This window comes from Lepidothrix coronata, unplaced genomic scaffold, assembly GCF_001604755.1.
Source record: "Lepidothrix coronata isolate B3197 unplaced genomic scaffold, Lepidothrix_coronata-1.0 Scaffold19, whole genome shotgun sequence".
Lineage (NCBI taxonomy): Eukaryota > Metazoa > Chordata > Aves > Passeriformes > Pipridae > Lepidothrix > Lepidothrix coronata.
The window spans coordinates 6,228,874-6,242,232 of NW_016690199.1; the positions used below are offsets into that span (position 1 = coordinate 6,228,874).

Genomic DNA, 13,359 nt, shown 5'->3' on the forward strand with positions numbered 1-13,359 from the left:
CTCTAATGTGCTAGGTCAAATGGGGACAGATGGAGGTTTTGTGTTGGGTCAGGGTGGGACTGCACACTAGGCAGCTGAGTTTTTGAGTAAGGCTGTTATAGTACAGCTGTTTGAGCCCTCAGATCCTGCCCTGCGTCAGAAGGAAAACTAGCCAGGTGTCACCCTGGGGAACCTCAGGTTTGAGAGGGAGAAGCAGCTGACCAATACCATACTCTGCAACCTAAGCGTGGAGCAGCAAATGAAAATCAATCTTATCAATAGTTCTTGTGTAGGAGGTCAGTCACCTCACAATGATACTACTTTCTGTGCATAGATTGGATAATGCTTTTACTCCCAAGGAGATCCTGAAGTGGAGCAGTCAGCTGCTGTGACCTGAACAGCATCCTGCACTGCAGTCTGCTCCTTATAATACACTTCTGCAGTGACTATAGCCCAGAGCAGATTAAAAAGAGATGAGCATAAGTCAGATTGTCAACCATTATCACTTTGAAAATAAGGGTTTCCACAGTGGTAAGAGCACTAAGCAAACTGAATACCCAGAAAAGAGTCATAGATACTATCTGTGTTCATTGAAGCCAATAGTTCCCAAATAACCTTTTTAAGCCAAGAAGAAACTTAGCCAAAATGCACGTAAACCCAAAGGTCTGACCTTTGTCCAGCACCTCCCATACCTTGGCGAGTGACTTTGGCCAAGAATGAAGCAGAGAAACATTGGCATTTCCTCTGTCAAAATATTATTCTGCCCCCATGGATGTAGGCAGTCTTTTCAAAATATATTTGATTTTTATCTGCAAAACAACAAGAAAATTTCCTCACAAGAGGAAACTTTAAAATCAGCTACTCAGAAAAACAGCTCATTTGAACCAGACTATTTACAAATCCAAACAAATTTGCTTGGCCAGAATACCAAGATGGAGGCAAATAAATATTTCTAGTGCAACTGCAGTGTTATAGATTCAATATCCTTATGCCTCATTTGGTGAGTTTTGGAGTTTCTTTTGCTGCTACTGTTGTATTCCTGTCCAATGCATTTGCATGCTAGGGACTGACCATAAACATGGATGATCGATGTAATGGAAAGACAGGAGGAAGATGCTGGATGTAACCATAGCTATATCAGAAGGTCACAGATAATTAAAAGCCTAGTACAGTACCTCCCTGAAGTACAAGCACAGCTTCTTGGGAAACTGTTAAGACGTAAATGTGTTAAGATGGCAGGAATCGACCACCGGTGCGAGGCTACCATCCGAAGTTGTCCACAGCTGTCTTTTGTTAAAAGCATTTCTCACTTTTCGTTTCATAGACAAAGGACAAGGTCTGATGCCACCAGACAATAGTGACCAAGAAAAACTTCAGGCCATTGCAGCTGTACCAATTTTAACTGGGAAAGAAATTAGCCATGTGTAGTGTTTGATGTAGCAGATCGAGACTGTGATTGAAAGAGGCTATTTGCTGGAGAGCCAGCACCTTCCTCCTCCTACTCTCACTGCAGTCATTTTGCTTATTCCATTTTCAGCTGAAAATTTTCTTTGGAGCAAAGTAATGCTTTGATTACTTTCCCTACCTGCCCTCTTGCACCCACCTTGGAGGGGCCTATCTCCCTAGTATAAAGGCTTTTCCTAACATCTAATCTGTCTTCTCTCACACATGAAGCTGATTACTTCTTGCTATCCTTTGATGGAAACAGAATATGTGATGACTTTAAAATTTTTAAAGTCAACATTGGCTGATGTTTATCATTCTGTTTTCAGTCTTCTGTTTTTTCCTGATAGGTCACATTTTATAAATTTCCCCTTGGTCTTTGTTCTCCTCAGGACTCTTTCCATTTTACCACATCTTTCTTAAAATTGAGAGACAAAAATAGATGAAGTAGAGGCTTTAGCAGTCATTAGTAGAGTGGATAATTTCCTCCAATGTTTTATGTAGAGCTTTCTTTTTAATAAACACAGAATTATATTATTCTGTTTTGAAACGTTCATCTGCAGTTGACTCATATTCAGTCTGTGATCCAGCTTACCCAGTTCTTTCTTTTCCAGCCTTCCCTTTTTTATACCCTATATTAGAGTTTTTCTTTTAATGCAGAACTTTGCACTTTATAAAATTTCATCTAAATGATTTCATTCCCTTCTCTCTACTAATTTATCACACTTACTTTGGATCTTTCACATTTCTTGCAGTCTCTTCCACTTCTGTCTTTGCCCAAATTTTAGGACTATTTTGTGTTCCATCACGTTATTAATGACTTCAACTGTGCTGAGACCTTCTCAAGCATAATATTCTAGTTTGAAAATGAGCCACTGGCAGCCACTTTTTTTTCCACACAATTGTACACTTATCCTATAGCAATAAAATCTAGATAATGTTCCATTAGTTTTCTTAGTGAAGAAATTGTTTTTGAGAGAATATTAGTAATTATAATATTTATTTACCTAAATGTATACTTTTTTTTTTCTTGAGTAAAATTATTCTAAAATATTTAAAAATTGTTCATCTCATTTTACTCATTTAGTTTCTAAGCATCTTCAGCTTCCTGGATCAAATTTTTTGCTTAGTGGTTAATTGAGTTCAGCTATAACACAGCTCCTTATCTGGTGAATAAGAATCCTGCTTGGTGTTTGTTCTTTACACACTGACAAGGCAAGGGAACACTCAGTACAAAATGAAGTGTGTTGCTTCTGATGGTACATGCCTGTCTGTCACAATATCTTTTCTATGCTCCTTCCATTAGCACTATACAATTTTGTCTGGTTTACAATATTTTTTTTAATTGCATTTCCTTCATCTGATGTTTTTTGTTGCTTACTGTCTTTTCCTTCAAGTCTAACATTTGAACTGCTTGTTTATAAAATGGCCACTCTAGTTTGAAATGTTTAGATTTTCATATTTATCAGAATAGCCACAGGATTTTCCTTGAATATGAGTGGGCTTGAAATATTTCTGCTTCTTTAAATTTTTTTTTTTGTTTATCTACTTATTTATTTAGTTTAGTCACCTCTGATAAGATGGAGCTGATATTGTATCTCTCCACTACTATCAACAAAATTTGAGATTTTAGTAAAGTTCCCCAAGAAAAGTGCAATATCAAAATATGTTTAATACAGAGGAGTATATCTATTGTAATTCTCTTAAATATTACTTTCCCTGGTTCCATTTAAGCTTCTGGACAAAAAAATCATTGACTTCAATAGTGCTGGAGTATTTTCTAGTTTTGTAGACAGATACATCTGGTAATTTTTGTGGTGATTTTGTAGAGTAAGACATTACCATGTAAGGGTTTGAATAACAGGATATGACTATTAATATAAATACAATAATGCACAGATAACTTGACGCACAGTATTTTTTTCAGCTCCTAATTTTAGGTGTATGTGCCCATGGCAGGGGAATTGGAACTAGATGATCTTTAAGGTCCCTTCCAACCCAAACCGTTCTGTGATTCTGTGACAAGATATTGTATAAAATGAAAGTTGGTCAGATAGTTGAAAGTAACTTGTGTAACAGACGTTAAAAATCATTAATCGGGTTAGTCTCAGTATCAATATCAGGGTGTTTCTCCCAGCAATATATTATTATTTAATTTTAATTGCATTGTGGTTTCTAATTCTTTAAAACACATTCTCTTCATTTTGTGAGGCTTGTTTCTCAGTTGTGTAAGCTAGAGATTTAGTTATGCCATTTTAAATAAAATTTTCTATTCTTTAGTAACTACAGGACTCTTAAGAGCTGGAGATTGAATAAAAACACAAAATCTTTGCAAATCATATCATGGTCATAATAGTTTCTTCAATTACTGTCTTATTGTCAAGTTCCTGGTAGGAAAGACTTGCATTTTCTGAGATTAATATCTGTTTGGTCTTTGTGTTTTACTTTTGTGTCTGCAACTCAGTTTTTATTTGATTTTGAACAGTCCCTACATCCCTTGAATATAAAAAAATCTAGGCAAAATTAAACAAACCAAATTTGTTATAACACGCACAAATAATAAGGACTCACTCCAGTTTAAAATATTATAAATCTTTAATGCTGTCTCATGGTTTGAAAAATTCATCTTGTTTCCATATTCACTATTTATTGAGTTGGTTGAAATTGATGTTTTCCAGCAAAAGAGTATTGTATAAGCTCTGTTGCAGGTCATCTGTAGTAATGAACCTGATTCACTAGATGTATTTGAATGGTATAAAAGAATTCAAAGAGTTAGTATTAAAAGTTTCTTTATGTCATAGTTTCTAAAGTCACTGAGTCTCAGACTTCAATCCAAATTAGGGACTCCTGCTCTCTTGCAACATTTCATTTTAGTTTTCAAAAACATTGTGCCTACAATATTTGACTCTCTAATAAATATCTTCTTCAAAAATTTATTATAACCTTTTCTTTCCAGAATAGCCTATTACTTCAATAGTGTCATATCACTTATGTCATTTTTTAAAGCTACCTTATTTGTTTTAATTTTAAAATGTGTTGTTAGGTTAAGTGGTTTCTTCAGACTACATTTATTTTCTTTGATATGTGACATTATCCTTATGATAGCCTCTGTGCTGAGGTCCCATGTTTGACTAAGTGATTTTGCTGAAACTGGAAGCTAAGATGAGCCAAGATTTCTTCTCAAACCATAATTCTAGCAAGTGAATCTGTTTGTGTGATATGTATTGGCAGAACAGAATGACTAATCTTGCAATGAATAATTTATTTGATAAATGTAGATTCTCACTTCACTACATTATAAGAGCAAGGCAGTTATTTTAAATTATTCATTATTCAGATTAAACCAATTTTTATAATAAAAAAAATTGATTGGTAATGATAATTTCCCTGGGAATATTGACTCAGATAAATTTGAAACTGGAGTTTAATTGGTTAATTTCTGGTACACAGTAGAGACAGTTTCTGCTACAATATTCGTTAAACTTTTGGGTGCCTGGCACCATTGTTCATCATGAAGTTTTAAAATATGGTTTCTATGAATACTTGGGCATCAGTTCAGAAGCTCACTTATATATAGTATTTGTACCATATGATAGTTTGAGAGCCCGTGGAAAGCACATATAAACAGTATTTGAGCATATTCAAGGTGAATTTGTTTATAAGTATGTTTGAAGGGAAAGAGATAATTAATTTTATATTATTTTGGCTGAGCTTATAAGTTATGTAATCTATAGCTTCATCTTGTTCCAATTCAGGTCTGCCCACTTCAGTGGAGGAAGGTTTGTACCAAGAGCAGAACTGGGTGACAATGTGGAAAGGTCTGCCACAGCTTTCTGCTCTACTGGCTGAACCTTTTGGCTCTGGTTCTCCCCCGTCTCAGTGTTTTGTGCTGCATCAATTATTCTGTGTGAGGCATCCCTGTAACAGGTCTGTGCTTCTCCTTGCACAGTCTAAAGCTTAAGGAGATTAGTCAAAAATCTCACCCTCCCTGAAATTGGGCAGCAGCTTACTGGAACTGCTAGAATTTTTCTCTCAGGATGACAAATAAAAATTAGATCTGTGCTTCCACCTTTTGCCTGTAGTTTACCAGAAGAAGGTGTGAAGATTTAAGGTCATGACAACATCTGCCTGTCCTGCCAGGAAGACAATGTGGTGTGAATTTTTGGCCTCGGGAATTTGTTTGTAGTAATTAGATTGCTGAGAGGGATTTTTGCTCTTGTGGTGTTTGCTTTCTGAAGTGAATGCTGTATGTAGCAGATAAAATCAAATGAACAAATGTTCTTAAAATAGGAATTGCTATCTGGAAAAGTTAAAAGTGCAATTCACTCTTCAGCTATTCAAGCACAGGTCAAATGAGAAGCTATTCAGAACTTTGTGGGTAGAAGAGAGTAAGTGCAGGGTCTCTAAAATGTTATGTTAGAATAATATTCCTGAAGAAAAGAATTGATTTCCATCTAAACACACAATAGATGCTGCACATTTTCTTAGTATTAAAGAGAACATCAGGACTACTTCCAACAAAAAAATAAGGTAATTTTGAGGGTCATTTTAGGTTTATTTAGTTTGAGGCGGACATACTGATGCCCAGTGAAAACTTCAATGTTAGTAAGGGTAAATACTTAAACACATATCTAGGTAGCTATTTTAAGAATTACATCTGAGTTCTTCAGACCTCACCACCTCTCTCATTATTGTTAGTATCCTGATGAAAATGTGTTTTCAATCTCTGGCATTCCAAGACTGTAAGTAAGTAATTCTGCCCTTGAACCTGAGTACAGATTAATTACTAGCTGGACTTCGTTCCTTTTGAACAGAAAATATGAAAGTTTTTAACACAGAGAATATTTATTAATCTTGTGAGATTTTTTTTTGAAGAAAAATATGTGTTTCTGAGGGGAAAAACACTAACAAGCTTTAACAAAGGGCCAAATTTTCTGTACACTTGTATACCATGCATCCCAAACAAGGTAATACCAGTCCTTATAATGTGTCAAGTGAAATGTCTGGTTACTATGAAGCAGAATATTTATTCCAAGAAGTTAAAACATTAAATGTGTATTATCAGATCAACCCAGACAGTCCCATTATAACAAGACACTTGAAAAAATTGTTAACAGTCGGAAGAAAATTATTTAAAGAAAGACAATAAAAATATGCAATAAAGTAGACATACATACATCTCTTGATGGGCTGTGTAATTAAATTCAGGGGCTTCTTTACCAGGAAGTTTAATAAATATAAGAGATGGATAGATATCCATATTTTTATGGGTAGAACCAGACACATATATACGAGTACTTTTATTATAGTTGTTTTTTTTTTTTCAGTCGGGGTGCTTTAGTCATGTTACTTCAACATTAGGTGGAGCGATGTCATTGCAGCTATGGCTTACTTGCAACATGAGGAACGTTGCTCCAGAATGTTGCTGGCTCTGAGGATATGCTCTAGGTCCTCTTTAGCACGCTTTGTTTTTTGAATATATATAAGTTATTATGGCCTGTGTGTATTATATGTCTGTTCCTTTGATCCAAAGTGTATCTGAGTCTGTCGTAGGCTGTAGGCACCAAGTTTGGTTCACAAACTTTAATTTTAGAGTATTGCTTTGGTGATAAGAATCCTTGGAGCAGTTTCTGATATCAGCAAAAACTGTGAATGCTCCGCAAATACTAAGGAACTTTGGAGATATAGACTAAAGATCTGAATTTTTCCACCTTTTTTTTTTTAGTGGGGTAAAATTAAATAAATTTTCTGTGTAATGACAAACCCCATTTTCACTTGAATTTAAAAGACAGAAAATCCTTCCAACACAGAACATTTAGGAACTTACAAAGTCTTTCTTGAACAACTCTAAAGTTGGTACTTTAGACCAAAAGAATTCTAGAACATCATAGGTTGGGGAAATCTAAAAAAAACCCAAAACAGAAACAAAACAACAAGAACAAAAACAACAAAAAAAATTTTGGTACTACTAAAGGCTCTACATGCTAAAAGTTAAAACCATGAGAAAAAAAAATCACATTAGGAAAGAATAGGAAGCAAGGGCTACATAATAAAGTAGGACTTATTGAATGAATTTTCCAGTGATTTATGTCCACTAGAAGGGCTGTGCTTGACCACCTTACACAACTGAGTTTGTGATAGAACTATTTTTGTGCATGGCTGTGTACCCAGAGCAATAATCCTTGGTTGTTACGACTAGAACTAACAGCAGAGTTCAGGGTCGTGGGAGATAGGAGAACAGTAGGAGTGTTTGTGGACACTATCATCAAATACTCACAATAACCAAGGCCACAAGCCCATATACTGAACAGTTACTGCCAGGTAACGTTGAGTTACTGATAGCAAAATCTTGAAATGAATTTCTTGCTGCCATCTTGTGTCTAAAGGCTAAATGGCAAGGAAATTTCTAGAGTTCCAAATACTGATTTTACATTCAACATCAGATTATTCCTCTTACTCCTCTTAGTACCAAAGCATAGAGAGAGACCAGTCCTAATATGAAAGTTTTCAAGGTTGGCCCTTGAGAAGAATGGGAAAGTATAATTTAGCTTGTGCAAGAGATTCCGTGAATTTTTGGTGAGAAGTGCTCCATAGAGTGGCAGCTCAGGTGTTAAAAGTTGCTTTCCCTAAGTGTGTTCCCAGCAGAACAGTATTATGAGGTGCCAGAAGAAATGTTTAACAATATTACTTCCATGATAGACAGGGTGGTGCCTATGTTTGCAATATTGGTCTCCCTATTGATTATCTTCATGAACCCAGACATAGTACACTTTCTAGCAGTGGTGCGTTGTGCTGCAGAAAGACTCCCTATATTAAAAACTTAATAGAACAACACTGTAGCCCACAATGGGATATTTTACAGGAGTATCCAAAAAACTCAGATAAAGATGACATTACCAGTTACACAATTTTTTTATTAATTCCCTTCATGATCCTTTCTTCATTCCACCTTTTTTTTGCTCATGAGCCTTTGTTTTCCTGTGATCCCATTCTTATATCCTGCATGTCCCATACGATCTTTAACTCTTTGCCTTCTTAGCTGAGCTGGAGCTTTTGGCTGATGGGAAGGGCAGTTACTCTGTGCTTCTTTACAGGGAAGCAGTGCCATTTCCATTTTTTTGCTAGAAGGCCAGCTATGTGAGATGAGCAGAAGTTGACTGCCTCTGTGGCAGTTCTTGTGGTAGGAGTAGCTTGCAGCAACTGCTGACTGCATTGACCATGAACCCACCCCGTACATCCGTTTACTGCAACAACTTTATTGCAAACTACTGAAGAGACTGTGACATCCATATTTACAATGTAATGAATGAAGACAGTGAGAGTAAGAAATTATTGAAAACAATGCAAAATCAGTTCACCTAAGTAAGTGAGCTGGTGGAAAGAGATTTCCAAAGCAGAGGAAAAGGATGATCTTGCATTGAGAACAACCACCCGCTGTGTTCCTCGATCCATGCTAAACATCCAGTTCTTTAGCAAATACTTGACTTTCTTTCCAAGCTGTACAAGTTTGTTTGCCAGTGGGGTATGGCCATGTCTTTTTGGGTAAATTTTTGAAGATCCACATTTACTATGCTATCTGCACACCCAAACATCCTCAGTCCTTATCTAATAGTCAGTACAACCTGAGAAACTTACTATTCCCTGCCAAACAAGTAAACATTTTGAGGGTTCTTGGCTTGAAAAAAATGTTTGATGATATTAAAAGCAAAGACAGTGAATGGAACTTAAAGTTTTTGGCTTAAATCAGTGATGATCGAGGTCTGTTGACTGTAATGAATTTCTGTCTGCATAGATGAGAGCTGGAATTATATAAGTACAGAAAATATCCCTTAATTCTGTAGGCTCTGGAAATATTGTTGGCGTAAACTACTGGAACAAACTACCCAGAAAAGAAGCGAATTCTCTCTCTCTTGACATTTCTAAATAAGACTAAATGCCTTTATGGAAGATATATTTTGTTCAAACAGAAATTATACGGCTCAGTGCAAAAGTACCTGGATGAAACCCTGTGGCCTCTGTTATACAATCAGATGTCTTTTGGACCTCAAAATCTAGTGATATATAGTGATTTCTTTGTCTTACCTTTTGCAGTCTCATGTTGTTGGTTATATTTACTGCTTTTTAACCACGTCTGTAGACTTCTGAGGAGCCAAAACCCTTTCTGGAAAATTGCCGGCAGAGGAACTGTAGAGAAGCTTGAGGGCAAGTAAGTGCTTGAGGGCTAGCATGCCACTGACTGTAATGCTGAATAGTTATTGGCATAATGAAACACTGAAATGAGAAGTCATTCTTAAAAGAATGTGGAAATCACTGTAACACACTTAAGACACACATATGTGAAATACATATATATGTATGAAATACATGTGAAATGGCAGACAACGTTCACTAGACATGGACCATTATTAGAGTTCAGTGCTAACATGGTTTGAGGTGACTTTCAAGTTCTAATTCTCAAAAGCTTTTTTTTTTTTTTTTCAGCTTCAATCTCACATGGCAGGATCAGGTAATATTTGATTCTGAATTTATAGTTTATCCTTACAGCACCAAACTCTGGACATTCACATATTTCTGGAAATGAAAGCTTAGCTGCTTGCACAGAAGAAAACAATCTCCTGAAAGAAATGTCTGGACTTAACATCCATCCTCAAGCTGGATCAGTTTAGCATTGGCAAGTGTCCATTGGTAATCAATCTTCTGACAAAACCAGTGATAAAGTGGCTGCTTTCCTCGAGTTAAATAACTCAAACCAAGACTTGGGGTCAGTCTTTGGTGCAGATGTATCAGTCTGTAAATTGAGTTGGCTACATTTCTACAAGGAGTTATTTTGACAAATATACATTTGTCTGCAGATCTAAATAGAGTCTGAGGGGAAGGGAATGAGAGACTCTGCATTTCAGCTGACCTTAAGAAAAGAATTTATGTCACATGGGATATAGATAACTTAAATGCTCCAGAAATGCCCAGTGCCCTCACTATGGATGCACTTTCTGATGGAAGATTGTCATTGAGTACAAATAGAGACAGCTGGATGCCCTAGAGCATGTATTCTTCACTGATATAATTTCATGATAGCGAGGTAAACACTTTGCTAATGTAATGCTTTGACATGTCCTCTTTTATAAGAGAGTGCAAAATCCTAAACTTTTGTAACGAACTGCAGGACCTGTTATTATTAGATTTTAATATATCTCAGAAAAAACCCTCAATGGCCTAGGAGGAACTGTAATATGCTACACAACAGTTTTTTAAAAGCAGTACTTAATGTAAGCGATTTCCATACAAACTCAAATCCATGAGAACTGACAAGGTTTTTAGTGACATTATGACTGGCATATAATAGCAATAATAGTAGTTTCTGTATCCTAATGTATGCTGTATGTGTTTTAATTTCCTGATACTATTTTTCTCAGGAAAATCTGGAACATATTTCTTCATTTCAAATATGCCTCTTTGAACCATCTTCAATTTCTGCAAGTTCATTTTTATTATTTACAGAAAATTTATTTAGAAAGAAGTATGGACTGCAAAGTTTAGGATTTGCTCGTACTAGAGAGGAATTTTTTGTTGCAGATTCCAGCTTGAATCCAGGCCAGGCCAGTAGCAGAAATATTTTAGAGCTGGTAAAAAAGGTGTCAGATGTGCTGATAAGAAATTGGACACATTGGATCATGGAACCATGATCATCCTCCAGTATATCTTCTAATCTCCTGTTACTGATCTGAGCCAGGGCCACTTGACAACATCCCGGTATCTGGTTCCTACTCATGATGGACTGCTTCTGATATCTAGGTTGTACTCAGTAAGCTGGCAATCACTCTTCTTTCTGCTGGCATCTGCCTGATATCACAATTTGCAACCTTCTTAGTAGTCTTATTTCTATTCCATGTATAAGCAGAATCTCAATAATTTGCTTCTGTATTTCCATTCTTCTGGATTCCTTTGATTTCTTTCATTATTTCTCTTTTCCTTCTTGGATAAGATATAGTATTCTCTAATTTATAAAGATGCTGATTTCTTTGACATGTCCAAGGCAGGCAGGAGTGAGAAAACCCTTGCAGGGTATCCAGCCTGCTAGGAGATGATGAACTGATCCATCTTTGCTATTGGGAGCTGCTGTGGAATTTGACTTCTGAGATCTTCTTGCCCAGCCAAGCCTCTAGCAAGGATAAGTGTCCCCATCTTACCTGCCTAAAGTTTTTTCTCTCTCTTCCCTTACCTGGGCACATGGCTCTGTTTGGGGTATGTATGTGCATTAGTGGCATAAATATTAATTAATATGTAGTGTGGTGTTACTCAGTGGTGTATTTAAGGAGTGCATAAGGATCACTCATGTCAGTCCTTCCACAGTAGTGCAGAAAGTCCCATATTATTATTCATATAATGGACCTTGTGCTTACACAACTTGCAAAATGGTTCTTTAACAGAAGTGATTCTCAAATATAATTTTGAAGTCCTTGTCTCCTAATGGGGTAGATTTCCTTTGAGACTTCCCCTTAAAGAGAAATCCTTTGCTTTGTCAATGCGACAAACCCATTTTGTAACATGTGTCACTGGAAATAAACATTGTGTATTTTATTGGTGTTTCTACACATTGAACTGCACGGGGGGAGGGGGTGTCGGGTATTGAAAATACAAGGCAATAATTGACAAAGAAACATACAGCATTTGTTTGGTGTCCAGCCAAGGATTTGCAATGCTTTTAAAATAGTAACGTACATAGCAAATATTTGATGTGCCAAACCACAGAAGATGGTTGATGGTTATGGAGTGGAAGAGACTCTGTAAGTAGTCCCTGTAGTGTATTTACTATACTGTACATTTTGCACATGCTATTTATTATATTGCTTGTAATATGTTTGTAGTCCTTTTTTTCCCATAGTATATTATCATGACCAGAGACCCAGTGGGACAGTTTTACTTATTGTGAAAGAGGAGTTGGGCTTCTTGCTGTCTCCTTCTTTCATAAAATCATTTTCAGGAATGGTCAACGCAGAAGCATTTTATTACCTTATAGAAGATTGTTCTAGAAGAAAAATTATATGTAACAACATTAAGAAAAAACAAAACAGCCCAAACAGAAAATCAACAGTAACATCCCAAACACAAAGAGAATTGTACTCAACAGGGAAAACTGATGTTTTAAACATTTCTTATTCTCTATTAATTTGCTTCCTTATTTCTGTATTCATTTCTTGCCCCCCCCAAACCCCTCCCATCCCCTTTTCCTTTGTATTGACTTTTCTTATCCTGACATGTCTTCAGGTCAGTCTTCTGCTGTGATGAGGCGTGATCTGGCTAGCTGCAAACTTGTCAACTCGCCATGAGCAATGCAATTGCACCAAGCTAGAGCTCAGCTTATGCTGAACACTCTGCAGATGGGAATGCAACTTCTGTGCTCCTGCTAATGCTTAAACTGGATGCTACATCTCTATAGTGTGAAAACATCTGAAGGCTTCCATGAGGGCTGCCAGTCTGCTTTGTTGTCCAACTCTGTCAGATCCCTGGGAGAAGAGTTGAATTACCATTTGTTTCGTCCATGGCCAGGCACCTTGGAGCAAGGCTGAGTTTTTGCCATATAAATCAGATCCTCCATCTAAAAACCGTCTGTAAGAAATCTTCAAATTTGCATTTTTTTTTTCCTGTAACTTAGACTGGTTGATCCCTCATGTTCTGTTCTGGTTTCGTGTGCACTTGTAGACCTCAGCAAATTAATTGAATTCAGTTATAGGGGAGCTTAATGTGTTTTTAATCTTAGCCTCAAAACCAATTGAAACAAAAAAAAGAAGTCTGTCTGGTGATGCCTGATTTGAATTATTACAGAGATGTCTAAGGTCTAAATGTGGATTGGGTTTCAGTACAAAAAGAGCCTATAGAACTGAGACTTCTGTTCTTCAAGTTCTTGAACAGCTACTTACCTTTAAGCTTGTGAGCGTC

General features: G+C 36.5%; 1 long non-coding RNA gene across 1 annotated transcript in view; it reads left to right on the forward strand.

Moving 5' to 3' along the window:
• The window catches only part of LOC108493726, a 42,487-nt gene extending 29,396 nt beyond the window's left edge, over positions 1 to 13,091 (forward strand). The window contains exon 3 of the long non-coding RNA XR_001873571.1: positions 12,688 to 13,091. This is a non-coding gene — a long non-coding RNA (uncharacterized LOC108493726). The remainder of the gene's footprint in view (positions 1 to 12,687) is intronic.
• Positions 13,092 to 13,359: the final 268 nt, after the last annotated feature.